Source organism: Panthera uncia, chromosome E3 (genome assembly GCF_023721935.1).
Source record: "Panthera uncia isolate 11264 chromosome E3, Puncia_PCG_1.0, whole genome shotgun sequence".
Classification (NCBI taxonomy): domain Eukaryota; kingdom Metazoa; phylum Chordata; class Mammalia; order Carnivora; family Felidae; genus Panthera; species Panthera uncia.
Genome location: NC_064815.1, coordinates 20947859 through 20964742, shown reverse-complemented (window position 1 = coordinate 20964742; position 16884 = coordinate 20947859).

Below are 16884 nucleotides of genomic sequence, written 5' to 3'. Positions count from 1 at the left end.
GTCGGGCTCTGTGCTGACGGCTCCGAGCCTGGAGCCTGTTTCGGATTCTGTGTCTTCCTCTCTCTCTGCCCCTCCCCTGCTCACAGTCGGTCTCCCTCCCTCAAAAATAAATGAACATTTAAAAACAAAAGTAGAAACAACCCAGATGTGCACTGACCGATGAGCGGATAAACACTAAATACGGTACATCCACACAATGGAATATCTGGCCGCCAAGAAGAGTGAAGAAATGATCTACAACATGGATGAACTGGAAAGCATTAGGTTGCGTGAAAACCGCTAGCCACAAATGTCACATACTGTAGGACTCCATGTGCATGAAATATCCCGAATGAGTCAATTCACAGAGACAGAAGCCAGATGATGGCTGGTCGCCAGGCTGTGGGGGTGGGGTGGGTAAGAGGGAGTCATTGCTGAATGGGCATGGGGTTTTCTTCTGGAGCAACGGGAACGTTCTGGAAGTTCTTAGCGGTGGTGGCTTCACAACACCACGAATGCACTAAACGTCACTAATGGCAAACCGTATGTCTTATGTGTCTTACCACAATTAAAAAAAAAAAAAATGAACAGAAGCCCTGGCAGAGCCCTGATTCTCAGGCTGTCTGTGCTCTGCTGCTTTTGAGGTCCTCTCGGGGCCGGGGGAAAGAAAGGGGGCGCACTTCGAAGAAAATCAGGAGTGGAGACTCAGAATGGACCCCTTCAAAGCATGAGCACCGCCCCCAACCGCCCCCCCCCCCCAGGGAGCCACACTGCCTCGCCCTGCTGGTGGCCTCCAGCCTCCTGTCAGTGTCTCAGGGAGTGACAGGGACGCACCCCCACTGCTGTCGTGCAGGGAACACCTTCTTTTCATTTTTGGGGGGGGGGCTCACCTCTGAACACCCCGGGTTCCGACAGAGGCGGAAGGCCACGACTCCACACAGAGCTGCTGAGGCTGGTCGTTGGGAGGCTAGAGAGGCCAAAGCAGCTGGACGGGGACAGGAGGTGGCCCCGGGAGGGTCCGCTGACATCCACTGCTCAGATGTGCGATTTCACCTAGCATGAGGATACCAGGCCTTCCGGGCTCTCAACCCAAGCCTTTTTTTAACATCTCAGATCTGGGGGAATAAGTCGGTCCCTCCCCACCCCAGACGTACATCTCAGGTGGATGTGGAGACTCTTGGGGCTAGGGCACAAGGGGGGGAGGCTGGGGAGAAGTCTCTTGCTGCACCAGAGCGACATCACCTTTGTGGCCGCGGCCAGCAGGTGGTTCTTCCTCTTCTGTTGAGTCACACGCACTCCAGAAAGGCCACACCCTCGTAAGGAGACCCCTAGGGCTAAGCACATCACTGACTTCACGACCGACTTCAGCAACACTGGCCACAGTGTGGGGTACCACCCCAGGGAAGAGAGGCGCTCCGGCCACCCAGCTGTGTGCCTGGGTGACCCTCCAGCCCAGGCGGTCGGCCGGGGTCCAGGGCCCCCTCAGCTGCCCTCTCTCCCTTTCCTCCGTCCACCGAGTTCTGGCCCTGCCCACGTCAGCCACAGGTACCTCCCTCTGTGTTCACCTCTGGCCCTTTCTCTCTGTCTTTAGCTCTTCTTTGGACCTGGGATTTTTAAGCCTTTCTGTGAAGTCTCTTGCTTCAAAAGATACATGTTACTGATTTATTTTTTTTAGTTTATTTTGGAGAGAGACAGAGACAGCATGAGCAGGGGGGGAGACAGAGAGAGAATCCCCAGCAGGCTCTGCGCTGTCAGCACAGAGCTGGACGTGGGGTTCGAACTCACGAACCGGGAGATGGTGACCTGAGCCAAAACCAAGAATCGGGCGCTTAACTGACTGAGCCACCCAGGCGCCCGCATACATGTTATTTTTAATGGCTGTCTCCACTTCCTTTTGTTTATTCCCTCCCTTTCCCTTCCCTGCGTTTAGAAGACAATCAACCATGGGGACAACCTCAACCAGAGCAACCCGTGGGCCCAAGTCCCTGGTTTGAGGAGAACGTTCTTCATTCGTTCATTCATTCATTCATTCATTCATCAAGCACCTGTCAAGTATGGTGCCACACCAGGCCCTGGGATGACAAGGACCAGACAAATTAGCTGCGACCTTCAGGGCTTAGAGTCTAGCAAATAAAGTTCTCAGTGATATAATAATAATGATAACCATCGAGTGGATGTTTATCTATATGGCTGGCACTGTCTTCATGTATGAATGAATGAATGAATGAATGAATTGAATTCTCTAATAACTCTCTGACCCTTGTACTGTTTTAAAGATGAGGCAACTGAGGCCGGGAGTGTGGCAGAAACTTTCCCGAGTTCACCGGGGAAGTGGAGGCAGGACCTCTGCACCTGCTGGGCGACTTTCTCCGCCATGTTAGCCCATCCCCCATGGGGATGTCTCCAGCCCTCGCCAGGAAACCGGGCCAAATGGAACGGCCGGGTTTCAGCCTCATGGACCTTGTTTCCTCAGACCTTATCTGGGGACATCCGCCAACATTCCTTCAAGCTGGCCTCAGCCCCTGATGCTCCTGGTGTTCACCAGTTCCCTCCAAGGGGCTTTCTGACTGCCTCAATGGGGTAAAGACATGGAAAGGGGTTTCTGAGAAAAAAAACCCAAATCACTGCTTCACGCTCAACACCTTGCAGCCACCTCAGTTTTGTTCTCACGTAAGCTTGTGATCTTGGAAGACGAGTATGGATGTGCCAGACTTGGTGACGGACTCTGACACAATGTGGCACAAGCCCTGATGACCTTGGGGGCCCCTCTGCTCCTTCTCTGTCATTAGAGTTTCCTTGGGGTTTACACCTGGACCCTGTAATGACAACAATGACCCACACTCTTTCCCCGTTGAGTCACAAAATGTGTTTTATCTAATGAGGAGTCAAACTTTTATTTCAGCTCAAAAATGGGAGGTTTCGGTGATATCTAGTTATTATTACTTTTTGGTGAAAAAGCTCTCCAGGGTTCTTTAATGATCAGGGAAATTTGAGAGATCCTGAACATGTCATTTCTGCTTATATGATACCATTACGTTGGGGCGGGGACAGAAAATCTGGGGTCCGAGGTCACCCCTCAAGGTAGTGGTGGGATCCCATGATGCTCTCATCCCCTGCCGCTGTCTTCAGTAGAAATCGTATTTGGGGAACTTTCTGGTGAAGCTGTTCTAGGTTAAGTGCTTTTCAAACTGTTATCTGCTGAAGAGTCTCCTGCAGATGTTGTTAAAAATGCAGATTCTGATCCTGTAGCCCTGGGGTGGGGCTGGGATCCTGCATTTCTAGCGAAGTCCCAGGTGGTATTGATGTTGTTGGATACAGCACTCCTGTATCCCTTGGGTAAATTCCTAGCAGTGCTATTGCTGGGTCATAGGGTAGGTCTATTTTTAATTTTTTGAGGAACCTCCACACTGTTTTCCAGAGCGGCTGCACCAGTTTGCATTCCCACCAACAGTGCAAGAGAGGGAAACAGTTTAGAAACGGGTTCTTGTTTTGTTTTCTCTTAAAATGACTTCAGGGCGTGTTGGAGTGGTTCTAGAAATCCCAGGAACCCCAGGATCTTCATGAGCAAAGCACCTTGGCCAGGTTACCCGGAACAAGTCACTTCCACTCTGGGCGTTCCTTTGCTTTCCCATAATGTGGATTTAAATCCAACTCGGTGTTATAGTTCGGTGTTCCATGATTAATTTCCACAGCACACCCAGGTTTCTTTTTCTCTTTGAAAATAGCATAGCGGACATCTGGTGTCCAGCCTATCCAGATTAGAGTCCCTGCTTGTCCTCAGGGAACCGCTCTCAGCCTGTTGTTTGGGTGGTCCCCACTGAATCCTTTAGAGCCGGCTGCTGGGGCTTCTGTTGACTCTCAGCTTGATGAACAACAACGTGTTGTGATATTGCGATATTGCGTATAAAAAGAAATACGCATTTTGGTCTTTGTCCCTGGCTGTTGGCCAGGGCTCCTAAAAACCTTGTAATTTCCTGAGTGATAAGAACAATAGGGCCATTTTCCATTATAATGCTTGGTTTCTGTCTTGCTCCTGAGATCCTGAAACAGCTCTGGAATAATTAAAGGGAGCATCTTTTGTTACTTATAACAAGCCCCTTGCAACCGTATCTTTTATCTTAATGAGGTGACTTTGGGGAAGCACCTAAAGATGGGGGGGCGCTGATTGCCAGAGGAACCAAACTTGTAATTAGAGAGTTGGTACTTTTAGCCACACCCCCACCCCACCGCTGGCGCAGGGAGAGAGGCTGGAGACTGACTTGATTGCCAACGGCAGTGATTTAATCAGTCATGCCTACCTAATAAAGCCTCCATCAAAACCGTACCCAGAGGGCTTCAGAGAGTGCTGGATTTGTTAAGCAAGCACTCATGTGCGAGCCGGGAGGGTGGTGCATCCCAACACCGTGGGGACAGAAGTTCCTGCACCCGGGACCCTCTGAACCTCGCCCTGGGCATTTCTTCATCTGGCTGCTTATTTGCATCTTTAAAATATCTTTTGTCATAAATTGGTAATAATGAGGAAAATGTTTCCCTGGGTTCTGTGAGCTGTTCTAGCAAGTTATCAAACCTGAGGAGGGGGTCGTGGGAAGCCCCGGGGTTATCCCCGGGGTGGCTGTGACTTGTGACTGACTGGTGGGTGTCTCACATGGGGGCAGTCTTGTGGGACAGAGCCCCTAACTTTAGGGTTCTGTGCTAACTCTGGGCGGTTAGTGTCAGAATTGCGTTGAGTCGTAGGACATCCAGCTGGTCCACCAGGAATTGGAGAATTGCTCGGTGTAGGAAAACCCGCACATCTGGCGTCAGAAGCATTGTTGAGCAGAAAAAAAACCCTTTTCCTTCTCACGCGTTCAGAGCTGAGGCGCCCTTGCACTGTGACCATAGCTCCACTAGAGGTCGCTAGAGATCACTAACCACCAATTTGGACACCGTGGTGTTTACAGACACTGCCGATAAGTAGCGGTAGGAACTTAGAAAAGTCACTTCAACTACGTAGAAACTGAGATTTAAAGAAGTTGAAGTTCAGAGGCATGGCTGAAAAAAACCAGGGAAGATACTTGGCATCTGGAAGCCGTGGTGCTCATGCTTTAGCCCAGCTGGTTAGAATCACCCGGGCGGCTTGTTAAAACACAGGTCGCTGGCCCCATGCCCAGGGTTTCTGACTCCCGAGATCTGGAGGTGGAGCCTGAAAATTAGCATTTCTATCAGATTCTCAGGTGATGCTGGGGCTGCCAAGTCCTGGGGACACATTTTGAGAACCACCGGGCTGGCCTTGGTCCACACACACATCCTTAATAGCCATCAAGATGGCCCCAGGCCCAAAATGGGGAGAGAGTGATGGAGAGCTCTTCCCGCCCAGAGTGATGTGACACGGTGCCATTGAGAACGGCGTCACTCACTCCATTATCCTGGGCAAGGTCAGAGAAGGCTGATGGAGAGGGGGGTATGTTCCGTGGGGGGTGGGGCCTGCATCTCGGGACCATTTTTTCCGATTGGGGGAACCTGACTCTCCCACCCTGGACCCCACTGTGGTGTCTTGTCTGAAAGCTGTTTGCTGGAAGGCCAGGGCTACAGGAGCTGGAGACAGAGGAGGAAATGCTGAGTACAAGGTGCAGCTGGGCACCTGTGTTTTCGCCGCTCCACAGGACAAGAGCTTATGTTGGGTAGGAGGGACGTTGCCGAAGGTTTTCTTGGTAATCATCTTCTGAAGCATAGCGCCACCACCAAGTGTGGGCTGCTGGGGGAGGGGAGGGGACCATAGAGTAAGAAGCTGTGAGGTGGCTCCCGGGTGACAGGCAGTGACAGAGAGAGAGGGAGGGAGAGAGAAAGAGAAGAAGGGGGGGGGAGAGGGAAGCAGGAGGGAAAGACAGAGAGAGATAGGGAATGAGAGACAGTGCAAGCAGGGAAGGGAAGGAGAGAGAGGGAAAGAGAAAGAGAGAGGGAGAGGGAGTGGAGGAGGGAGGGGGAGAGAGAGAGAGAGAAAAAGAGAAGACACACAGTTGCTAGAGGCTGTGTTGCCAGTGAGGAGGGGTGAAGAGAGCAGATCGTTGAGGGTTTTGAATAGAATGTGAAATCACGGTGGTAAAATGAACCAGGCCAAGTCTTACACACCAAAATGAAGCTCTTTCAATAACCTGAATACCTTATAGAATCACACCGTCATTACAGGAATGGAGTAGATAAGGAGGATCTTCAGAGCACAATTTTTGGGAAAATGAAACTTTCATGTTCATCCCCCAACGAGTGGAGACTTCTTAATAAACCAGCCACGATCCTATTGGCCATATTACCTGGGGTCTTATTTTTGTTGAACGACCCAGGAGGATCCTTGGCTGGCTCCCTGCTGGAGCAGGTGTGGTTCAGGTTGGAAGATTCCCCTGTGCAACAGGCTGCACCACAAATCCCTTAATATTCCTCCCGTCCTGGACTCTAAGCTGGTATCCTGGGTCGTCCTCTGCTGTCCTGACCACGGGATTGCTTCCTTCTAGAATCCTGTCTACTTTTTGCCCCCGAGGTCCTTAGCATTAAAAAATAGATTATGCAGTAAACATAGTATTAAATGCTAGAACTTGTGTTTCCCTAGGAAAATGAAATTTACAGTATCCATGGGAACGATTATCATCAAACACTTAATGGCTTTATAAAAAGAAAATGTAACCAAATGGCTATATAGAAGAAGGCACAGTATTAAATTGGCTATAAGGAGGCTCTAGCTTTGAATATAGCCAAGCAAGCCTTTCATCAGGCAGCAGCAGCAGCATTAATGAGATGTCTTTACTAACCAGAAGTTTTATTTCAGTTCATGACTTTTTTGGAGAAAGGACACATCACATGAAAGCAAGTTTGCATAAAAATGTATTCCAGAAAGCAATTTCCAGGAGCCATCTTGGGGCACAACCCCATCTTTTCTCGTTTTACTTCTGCAAATAAAAATGAACGAGGGGCATTACCGTGGTACGGTGTGAAAACCAACCCACCTGGAGACCAGAGGTCTAGTCTTCACTGGGCGGTCACACACGATTGTGGCCGATGTCTACCTAACCTCTTTTCGGCCTCAGTTTCCCCATCTATAACATGAGGAGGTGGTCTATATCTATATAGATGGGGGGGGTCTCGTCTATAGATCTGTATAGATGAGCGGGGGGTCTCATCTATAACATGAGATCGCGTGGTCGGTCTTTTAAATATTTATTTTTGAGAGACAGAGCATGAGTAGGGGAGGGGCAGAGAGAGAGAGAGGACAGAGGATCTGAAGCGGGCCCTGTGCTGTCAGCACAGAGCCTGATGCGGGGCTTGAGCCCATGAACCGTGAGATCATGGCCTGAGCCAAAGTAGGACGCTCAACCAACTGAGCCACCCAGGTGCCCCTGGATCACGTGGTCTTAAGGCATCTTGCTATATGACATCCTGACATTTCAGGATGTCAGGTGCAAGGTTAAAAATGATCGCCCCTTGGAAAATTGGGTGATTCTATCGGGGCATGAAATATATAAGATGAGCCTGGAGCATCTTATTCTATCAGGAAGTAAAGAAATGCTACAAACTGACACAAAAACTCTAACAATGGGTCTATTATATAGACCAAACATATAATATATAACATATAATATATATGTATATATACTATATACATATATATAAATATATACAACCCAAACATATAATAAACATTTATGAGTCCATACTGATAGAGATAAATGGTTGAATAAAAATAAATGGGGGAGAAGAGTCGAATCTTCCGTGCAGAAGAATTTCAAATAATGTATGAAATTACATTGAGGATGCCTCATCCTCAAGAAGGTGGAACATAACTGCCCACTCCTTAGGTGTGCACTTGGTGACTTCCTTCCAAAGAGCACAGGAGGGAGAGTGCTTAGTGACTTCCTTCCAAAGAGGACAGTATGGAAAGAGGGGTAGAGAGCAACTTTCCGGGAGAGAAACTTGACAAGCCTTGTCTCAGCCAGCCATCAAGGTTAGCATCAACAGTGATGTTGATGACAGTGATATCACGTTGACAGGACGTACCCTTGATGTGAAGAGATGTAGATTATCTCTGTGGTCCTTCCCAAAACCCACAGCACCGGTCTAATTGCCAGAAAAACATCAGGCAAATCCCAACTGAGGAACATTTGGAAAAATACTGACCAGTATTCTTGAAAACTCTCAAGGTCCATCATAAACAAGGAAAGTCCGAGAAACTGTCACAGCCCAGAGCCTAAGGATGAATAAATGAAATGATGAACAAATGAAATGCAGTACCCTGGATGCAATCCTGGGACAGAAAAAGAATGGTAGGCAAAATCTCAGGAAATCTGAATAAAGTATGAAATTCAGTTAATAATAATATGTTAATAGTGGTTCCTTAATTGCAACACATGTACCGTTCTAGAGTAAGACGTTCATACTAGGGGAAACTGGGTGTAAGAGTATTTGGGAACTGTCCTGGCAATTCTTTGTTAAATCTAAACTGTTCGGAAATCAAGTTTGCAGTTACAAAAGATATATAGTCCCGAGAGCTGTCAAACGGCGCAGAAATGATTCAGTATGGCCAAGAGACTGGTCCGTATAGGAAGACACAATTGACAGAAGGTCTACAATACGGATGAAAAAAATTGGGTTTAATTAATCAGAAATCTTTTTCCCTGCCCCAGCCTTCCGGTAGATGCAGCCGTTGGAGCTCCCTCCACACACAGGCCCACGTGGTCCAAACCCTACACACCGCAGGTTTCAGGACTTGCCCTTGACCAGCTCAAGAGAGGTGACCTCTAAGCCGTTGAAATATCCTGCCTGATTAGAGTGTCTTTGCACCCCTGGGGCCTGGGGCCATGCTGGAGAGGGTACGCCAGCAACAGGACTCATGGTAAATGCTCGTTTTTGTTTGCTTCCGAGCCTGGGCCACACTCTGTCAGTTTGACTTCCGAGGGCAGGAAGGTTGGAGACTAAATAGCCAAGGTCAGTCATGTGGGCGTTTTATGCCTACATGACCCCTGATAAAAACACTGGACACCTGGACCCCACGTCTCAGTTTCCTTTGCTGGTTTTAATCTGCATTGTTTCGCTGTAATAAACTGGAATCAAAAGGCTAAAAGCTCTTCTGAGTCTTCTAAGTCCTTCTAGAGAACCATCAAACCTGACAGTGGTCTTGGGAACCCCGACACTTCCTGGCACACAGACTGAGGTCTCCAGCCTTCTACATCTTGACAGATCTAATAAGAGAGTAGGACACATCCAGCTGGGGGCACCCGTAACCCGGGGATTGTTTGAGAATATAAATTGCCTGATCAATTAGCCAATTATCCATTTCCCTCCATTAGTCCCCAATCAATACCTCAGAACTTAGAAAAGCGCATGTTCCATTTCCTCTTCCCTCCAGCTGCTGAAAGCCATCATAATTTGGAGGTGATTTCATCCAGTTTTAAAAGACACACACAAAAGAATTCAATCATTTTTCTGCCTGATAAATCTCTACGCTCCCTGAGGACATCAACACTGCTGTTCTCATTCCAACAGGCCCAGTGCAAAGCTCTCCCTGGAAGCTGAGACAGGGGTTTGGCTCACTGGGCTGCTCAGGGCTTGCTGGGGTCTGGCTCTGGCCTGGCGAGGTGGGGGTGGGTGGGCTGGAGAGAGGATTGAAGCTCTGGGAGGGACAGAAAAAAGCTGCAGAGGTGGAGGGACAGGAGCCAGGTTGGGGACCACTGCTGTGGCTGAGGCATTTATTGGCGGTCGGTGGTAGATTTTTGGTCCGTGTCTCCCACGCATCTGTAACAGGAAGTTGCTGTGGAGCTGGCCTGAGCTCCAGCTGAGGAAGCTCCAAAGTGGCTGGGAAGCCCGGGGTCCTGCCAAGAAGCCAAAGAGGCTGAATTTGGGTGCTACGAGCCACACCCCCGCCTCCCTCCGGCCGGAGCCCTTTCTTGGCTGGCTGGAATTACAGGCACAGATGTTGCCATGGTGTGACCCAGGCTGCACGCCTAAGGGGTCAGGGGCAGCCCCTGGAGGCTCTAGTTGAAAGCACATGAACCCAGATGCCCGGACCTGTGTTGGAGATAAACACACGGTGCCAGCAGTCATGGTGGCCACTGGTCCATCGGGAGGCAGAAGGTGGTCTTTCTCTGCTCAATGACTTCTAAGGCCATGTCCCTGTAAACTCGTGTGTCACAAGTCAGTTTTCTCTTTGATTTGATCCGTCGGTCAGGGGTGATTGAGCACATCCGGGGACTTGAGGGAGCTGAAGGGCAGAGCTCCTGGGCCCAGGAAGGAAGACCTTTGAGGGCAAGGTCATCCGGCTGAGACACACCGTGGTGACTTCCGGCTTCTCAGCCCACGGGGGCTGGAGCTACTTGGGGAGTTCCAATTCCAGTTTCTGCCTTGGGAATGAAGAGGAATGCTTCCAGCTGGGTTTAAACACATTAATTCCCAAATTGAGTTTGGCTCTCTTGCTATTTAAAAACCCTATTTGGTAAGCACTTCACAGAGCAATAGCTCTGGAAGAGAAAGATTACTTTCCCATTAGCTGGGCTTAGTAGAAGGCATTGTTATTCAAACGACCGTCAAAGGGACTTGAAGTGGGATGTGGGTTTCAAAGCCCAGGTGAGAAGCCTGGGCTCCCCCACAGGGGTCCTCCGGTCCTTCCCACCCTCAGGGCCCCTTGGGAAATGCTCCTTGAGAGCAAGCAGGGAATTGAGGATGTAAAGAAACTGAACATGGAGGCACCTGGGTGGCTCAGTCAGTTAAGCATCCAACTCACGATTTGGACTCAGGTCAGGATCTCGAGGTTCATGAGTTCGAGCCCCGTTTTGGGCTCTCTGCCTTCCCTTGACCTAAGCTCTATTGAACCGTGGGTCCTGTGCAGGGTCTGACGGGATTTCCGTCCCCAACCCTCATGGGGTTGGCATGATATGAAGCTGACACATGGAAACAGTTCTCGAAATGAACCAAACTCAGCCTAGTGGGATGACTGGTCAGGGAAGGAAGTGGCCTCTAACCCTGTGTCCTGAAGCACGGGGAGAACTGATCTGGGTGAGGGCCATGGAGGAGGGATAGGGGTGGGGAGTGACGAGGGGGGAAGAGAGAGAAAGGGCAGGCATGCTGGCCATTGGCCATTGTTCAAGGCCACACAGCATCTGAATCCCCTCTTTCTGTCTGGGGAGCTCCCCTCTTGTGAGGCTTGGTTAGTGGCAAGGCAGCCATTGTGGAAGCCAAAACGTGTCATTCTCAACTCCCTTTCGGTTCAGATAGGCACGTGGCCGGCTCCACCTGTCTGTACATTTGCACCACCTTTGACCTGGGAGCTGGTGATGCGAAGAAACAGGTCTGTGCAAGGTCTGTTTTGCAGTCAGAATGGATATTTCACTGCCCAGAAACAGTAGTGTTGCAATTAACCAGAACGTCCAGGGTTTGACATCAGTGGTGTCTGAAGTACAAGCTCAGGGCTCTGGACGCTGCTGTGGCATCAGTGATAGCTTCTGCCCCTTGACTTTAGACCTCATCCTGATCCTGGAAACTTCGGGTCTGGTCTCGAATGCTGGACGGCATGTGAGCTATTATTTTTTATTTATTTTTTAATTGTTTTTAAGCTTATTTATTTATTTTGAGAGAAAGACAGAGAGGTGGGGAGGGGCAGAGAGAGAGAGGGAGAGAGAGAATCCCAAGCAGGTTCTGCAGTGTCAACGCAGAGCCCGAGCGGGGCTTGAATGGGCTAAACCGTGAGATCATGATCTGAGCTGAAACCAAGAGTCGGACGCTCATCTGACTAAGCCACCCAGGTGTCCCATTGTCTCTTATTTTTAATTAAATATTAAATTCACTAAATATTAATTAAATATTTTTATTTGGCAATAATTGTTGATTTGCATGCAATTGTAAAATGAATACAGAGTAGCACAGAGGATTTTTAGGGCAGTGAAAATATTCTGTACGATACCCTCATGATAGATACACATTTGTCCAAAACCATAGATTGTACCACACCAAGAGTGAATGGTAATAATTATATTACCATAAGGGAAATCTCCGTACTTCCCTTTCAGTTTTGCTGCGAACCTAAAACTGCTCTAAAAAACCAAAGTCTTAAAAAAATATTGCCCCACTCCCCGAAAAAAAACAAAATCAAATTGACAGTAGTAAATTATTTTGGTATATTTAAAAAACTTTTTTTTTCCTAGTAAAAGAATATATGTGCATAAAATACAGGGAGATCTTGTGTTTGTTCCTTCAGTATCTTGCAAGCTATACTGCATTATAATGAGAATACTGACATAGAGGCAGTCGAGATATAGAACATTTCCATCATCACAAGGTTCTGTTGTCTTTCTATAGCCACCCACACCACTGCCCCCACCCCATCCTTAACTCCTGGTATCACTAATCTTTTCTCCATTTCTAGAATTTTGCCATTTCAAGAATGTCGTGAAGATAGTTATGAGGTACATAACTCTACTGGGACTGGCTTTTTTTTTTTTTTAACTCAGTGTAATTCTCTGGAGATTTATACACGTAGTTGCATGTGTTAATGGGTTGTTCCTGGTTATCGTTGAGTAGTATTCCATTGGAATGGATGTACCATGGTTTGTTTAACTATCCACAGAAGGACATCTGGGTTATTGCTAGTTTGGGTATTATGCTATGGGTAACTTGCTATAAACATTTGTGTACAGGTTTTTATATGGACATAAGTCTCCCTACTCTGGGATAAATGCCCCAAAGTGCAATTGTTAGGTTATATGGTAATTGTATGTTTGGTTTTTAAGAAAGTGCAAACTTTGGGGCACGTGGGTGGCTTAGTCAATTGAGCATCTGACCCTTGGTTTCAGCTTGGGTCATGTTCTTGCAGTTTGTGAGTTCGAACCCCACATGGGGCTCTGCATTGACAGTGTGGAGCCTGCTTGGGATTCTCTCTCTCTCCCTCTCTCTCTGCTCCTTCCTCACTTGTGCACTTTCTCTCTATCAAAATAAATAAATAAATGAGAAAAAGAAAATGTAAACTATTTTTTAGAGCAGCTGTACTATTTTGCATTGCTATTAGCAATATATGAGTGGTCCTGCTTTTCCTCATCCTCACCATTTGCTGTCGCCATTTTGATATGTGTGTAGAAATGTTTCATTGGGATTTAAATGTCAATTTCCTTAGTTGTTAATGATATTGAACATCTTTTCATGTGCTTATTTGCCATCTGTAAATCCTCTTCAGTGAAATGGCTGTTCATGTTTTTTGCCCATTTTCTAATTGGATTGTTTGATTTATTTACTGTTGAATGTTGGGAGTTCTTTATATATTCTGGGTACTAGTCCTCTGTCAGATATAGGGTTTGGAAACATGTCCTCCCAGACTATAGCTTGCCTTTATCATCTGAGTATAGTCTTTCACAGAGCAAAAATATTTTTATTTCATTCAGGTTCAATTCATCAACTTTCCTTGTATGAATTGTGCCTTTGGCATCAAGTCTAAGAATTTTCTTCCTAGCCCTAGATCCTGAAGATTTTCTCTGCATTTTTTTCCTAGAACTTTTATAGCTTTAAGCTTTATTTTTAGGTTTGGGTTAATTTTTGTGCCAGGTGTGAGACTCGTGTCAAAGTTTAGCTTTCAGTTGTTTGTTTTTTAGCTTATTTATTTATTTTGAGGGGAAGAGAGGCAGAGAGAGAGAGAGAGAGAGAGAGAGAGAGAGAGAATCTCAAGCAGGCTCTGTGCTGTCAGTGCAGAGCCCAAGTGGGGCTCGATCTCACAAACCATGAGATCATGACCTGAGTGGAAATCAAGAGTTGAATGCTTGACTGAGCCCCCCAGGCACCCCCCCAAAGTTTAGTTTTTAACTATGGATATCTACTTGCTCCAAGACTGCTTATTGAAAAATGTATCCTTCCTCCATCGGATTGGCCTTTCTTATTTGTCAAAAATCTGTTAAACAAATTTGTGTGGGTCTATATCTGGGTTCTCTGTTCTGTTTAATTCATCTATATGCCTACCCCTCTTCTGCTATCACAGTCTTGATTACAGTTTCTGTATAATAAGCCTTGAGATCAGATAGATTGATTCTTCCCACTTTATTCTTCCTTTTCAAAATTGTAATTGTTTCATATATTTGGCTGTTAGGTACACATATCTTCATAATTACATTTTCCTTGTAAATTGACCCTTGTATCATTACATAATGTCCTTCTTTGTCTCTTGTGGTAGGTTCTATTTTGGCTTATAGTCAATTTTGTCTGATACAAATATGGCCACCCTGCTGTCTTTTGGTTGCCTTTTGCATGGACAATTTTTTCCCATTGTTGCACGTTTAGTCTATGTGTATCTTTACGTCTAAGGTGAGTCTTTTGTAGACAGCGTATAACGGCATCTTATTTTTAAAAATCCACTGAGCCACGCTTTATCTGTATGTGCACACATTGCAGATTTGTGTACTTTTTTCCCAGCTTTACTGAGGTATAATCAACAAATGAAATTGTAATTATAGTTAAAGTATACAATATGATGATTTGATATACCTATACATTGTGAAAGGATTCCCATAATCAAGTTAATTAGCACATACATCACCTCACATAGTTACTTTGTGTGTATGTGAGAGAAGTTAAGTCAAAGTTAAGAGCTCTATAATATCACTTACATGTGGAACAAAGCACCAACAACAAACCGCTGAACTCATAGAAATAGAGTAGAACAGTGGTTTCCAGGGGCCGGAGGGGGCTGTGTGTGTGGGGGGGAGAAATGGGGAGATGATGTTCCAAAAGTAAACATTTTCAGTTATAAGATGAATATGTTCTGAGAATCTCACATACAACATGGTGAACACAGCTAATGATACTGTATTGTAAATTAGAAATATTTTTTTAAGAGAGAAGATTTGTTTTAAAATTTCATTTATTTATTTGGAGAGAGAGAGAGCACAAGCAGGGAAGGGGCAGAGAGAGGGGGAGAATCCCAAGCAGTGCAGGGTCCAATGCAGGGCTCGAACTCATGAACCGTGAGATCATGACCTGAGCCGAAACCAAGAGTCGGATGCTTAACTGAGTCACCCAGGAGCCCCTTGTCTAGCATTTTTAACTTTCAACGTGCAGGAATGTGTTTAACATTTCTTTCTTTTTTTTTTTTTTTTAATTTTTTTTTTCAACGTTTTTAATTTATTTTTGGGACAGAGAGAGACAGAGCATGAACGGGGGAGGGGCAGAGAGAGAGGGAGACACAGAATCGGAAACAGGCTCCAGGCTCCGAGCCATCAGCCCAGAGCCTGACGCGGGGCTCGAACTCACAGACCGCGAGATCGTGACCTGGCTGAAGTCGGACGCTTAACCGACTGCGCCACCCAGGCGCCCCGTGTTTAACATTTCTTGTGAGGCAGGTTTAATGAAGATCCACTCCCTCAGCTTTTGTTTATCTGGGAAAATCTACACCTCCTTCATTTTTGAAACTCAGTTTTGTTGGATGTAGTATTCTTGAGTGGCCATTGTATTTCTTTGAATATGTTATCCCACTGTCTTCTGGCCTGTAATGTTTTCGCTGAAAAACCCAGTGCTAATCTTACAGCTAATCTCTTACACATGGTGCGTTGCCTTCCTCTTGCTGCTTTCAATATTCTCTCTTCATCTTTGACTTTTGACAATTTGAGGATGTGTCTTGATGTGAGCTTCTTTGGTTCATCGTCATTGGAGTCTTTTGAGCTTCTTGAATTTGGATTTCCATTTCCTTCCCCAGATTTGAGAAATGTTTAGCTGGTTTTTTTTTTCCTTTAATGAGTTTTCTGTTCCTTTCTTGCTTCTCCTTCTGCCACTCCCATAATGTGTTTATTGGTCTACTTGATGGTGTCCCATTAGTTCCCTTGGCTTTCTTCATTCTTTTCATGTACACATTTTTCTTTTTGTTCCTCTGAGGCAATAATTTCAGATGACTTGTCTTTGAGTTTGCTGGTTGTTTCTTCTGCCTTAATCAAGTCTGCTGTTAAATCCTTTTTCAAATCAGTAACTGTGTCCTTCAGGTCAGAGTTTCTGTTTGTTTGTTTTTTTTAATATACTTTCTATAGCTTTACTGATAGTCTCAGTTTGTTCATGCATTATTTTCCTGATTTCATTTTGTTGTCTATCTGTGTTCTTTTGTAAAGTATTAAGCTTCTTTAATATAATTATTTTAAATTATTTGTCAAATAATTCATGGATCTTCTTTTCTTTAGGTTGGTTTCTCAAGATTTATTTTTGCTTCTTTGATTGGGCCATGTTTCCTTGTTTCTTTGTGTGCCTTGTAATTTTGCTTTCTTCCCTTCCTTCCTATATTCCTCCTTCCCTCCCTCCCTTCCTCCCTTTCTTCCTCCCTTCCTTCCTCCCTTCCTTCCTTCCTTCCTTCCTTCCTTCCTTTTTTACTGAGTTTTATGTATTTGAAAAACAGCTACCTCTCCCATTCTGTACAGCTTGTCTTCGTATAGAGAAGGCGTTCACCCTTCAGCTGGGTGAGAGATGCTAGGGACCTGAAAAACCATTTTGGAGGGCTGCAAGTTCTCTGGGTTCATGCATTTAATTTTCCTTTTACAAAGTTTTGCTGGTATTTTTTCAGGACCTCATAATCTCCGGATCCCCCTGGTGGCTGTCTGTGGTACTGCAGGTTCTCTGGTAGTGCCGCAGCCAGGCTTCCGTTTTCTTTTGTGATGATCAGTGGCCCCCAGACATCCAAAGTGTTCTGGGTCCCATCAGTGCTCCAAGTCAGGCGAGATGGACACCAGTCCCTCAGGCGATCCTTCCAAAAAGCTAGAATATCAAACACACGCTTTCATTTGTCCTCTGTCTCCCAACAGAGAATTCACGAGTTGAGCGCCTTCCCCTGATTGCACTGAGCCACGCAGGCCTCTTCCTGTGGCACTGTTGGCCTTGTGCTGCCCCCCCCTTTCTCTCGGTGGCTTTCAGGTATTCAAAAATTCTAGTTTCCTC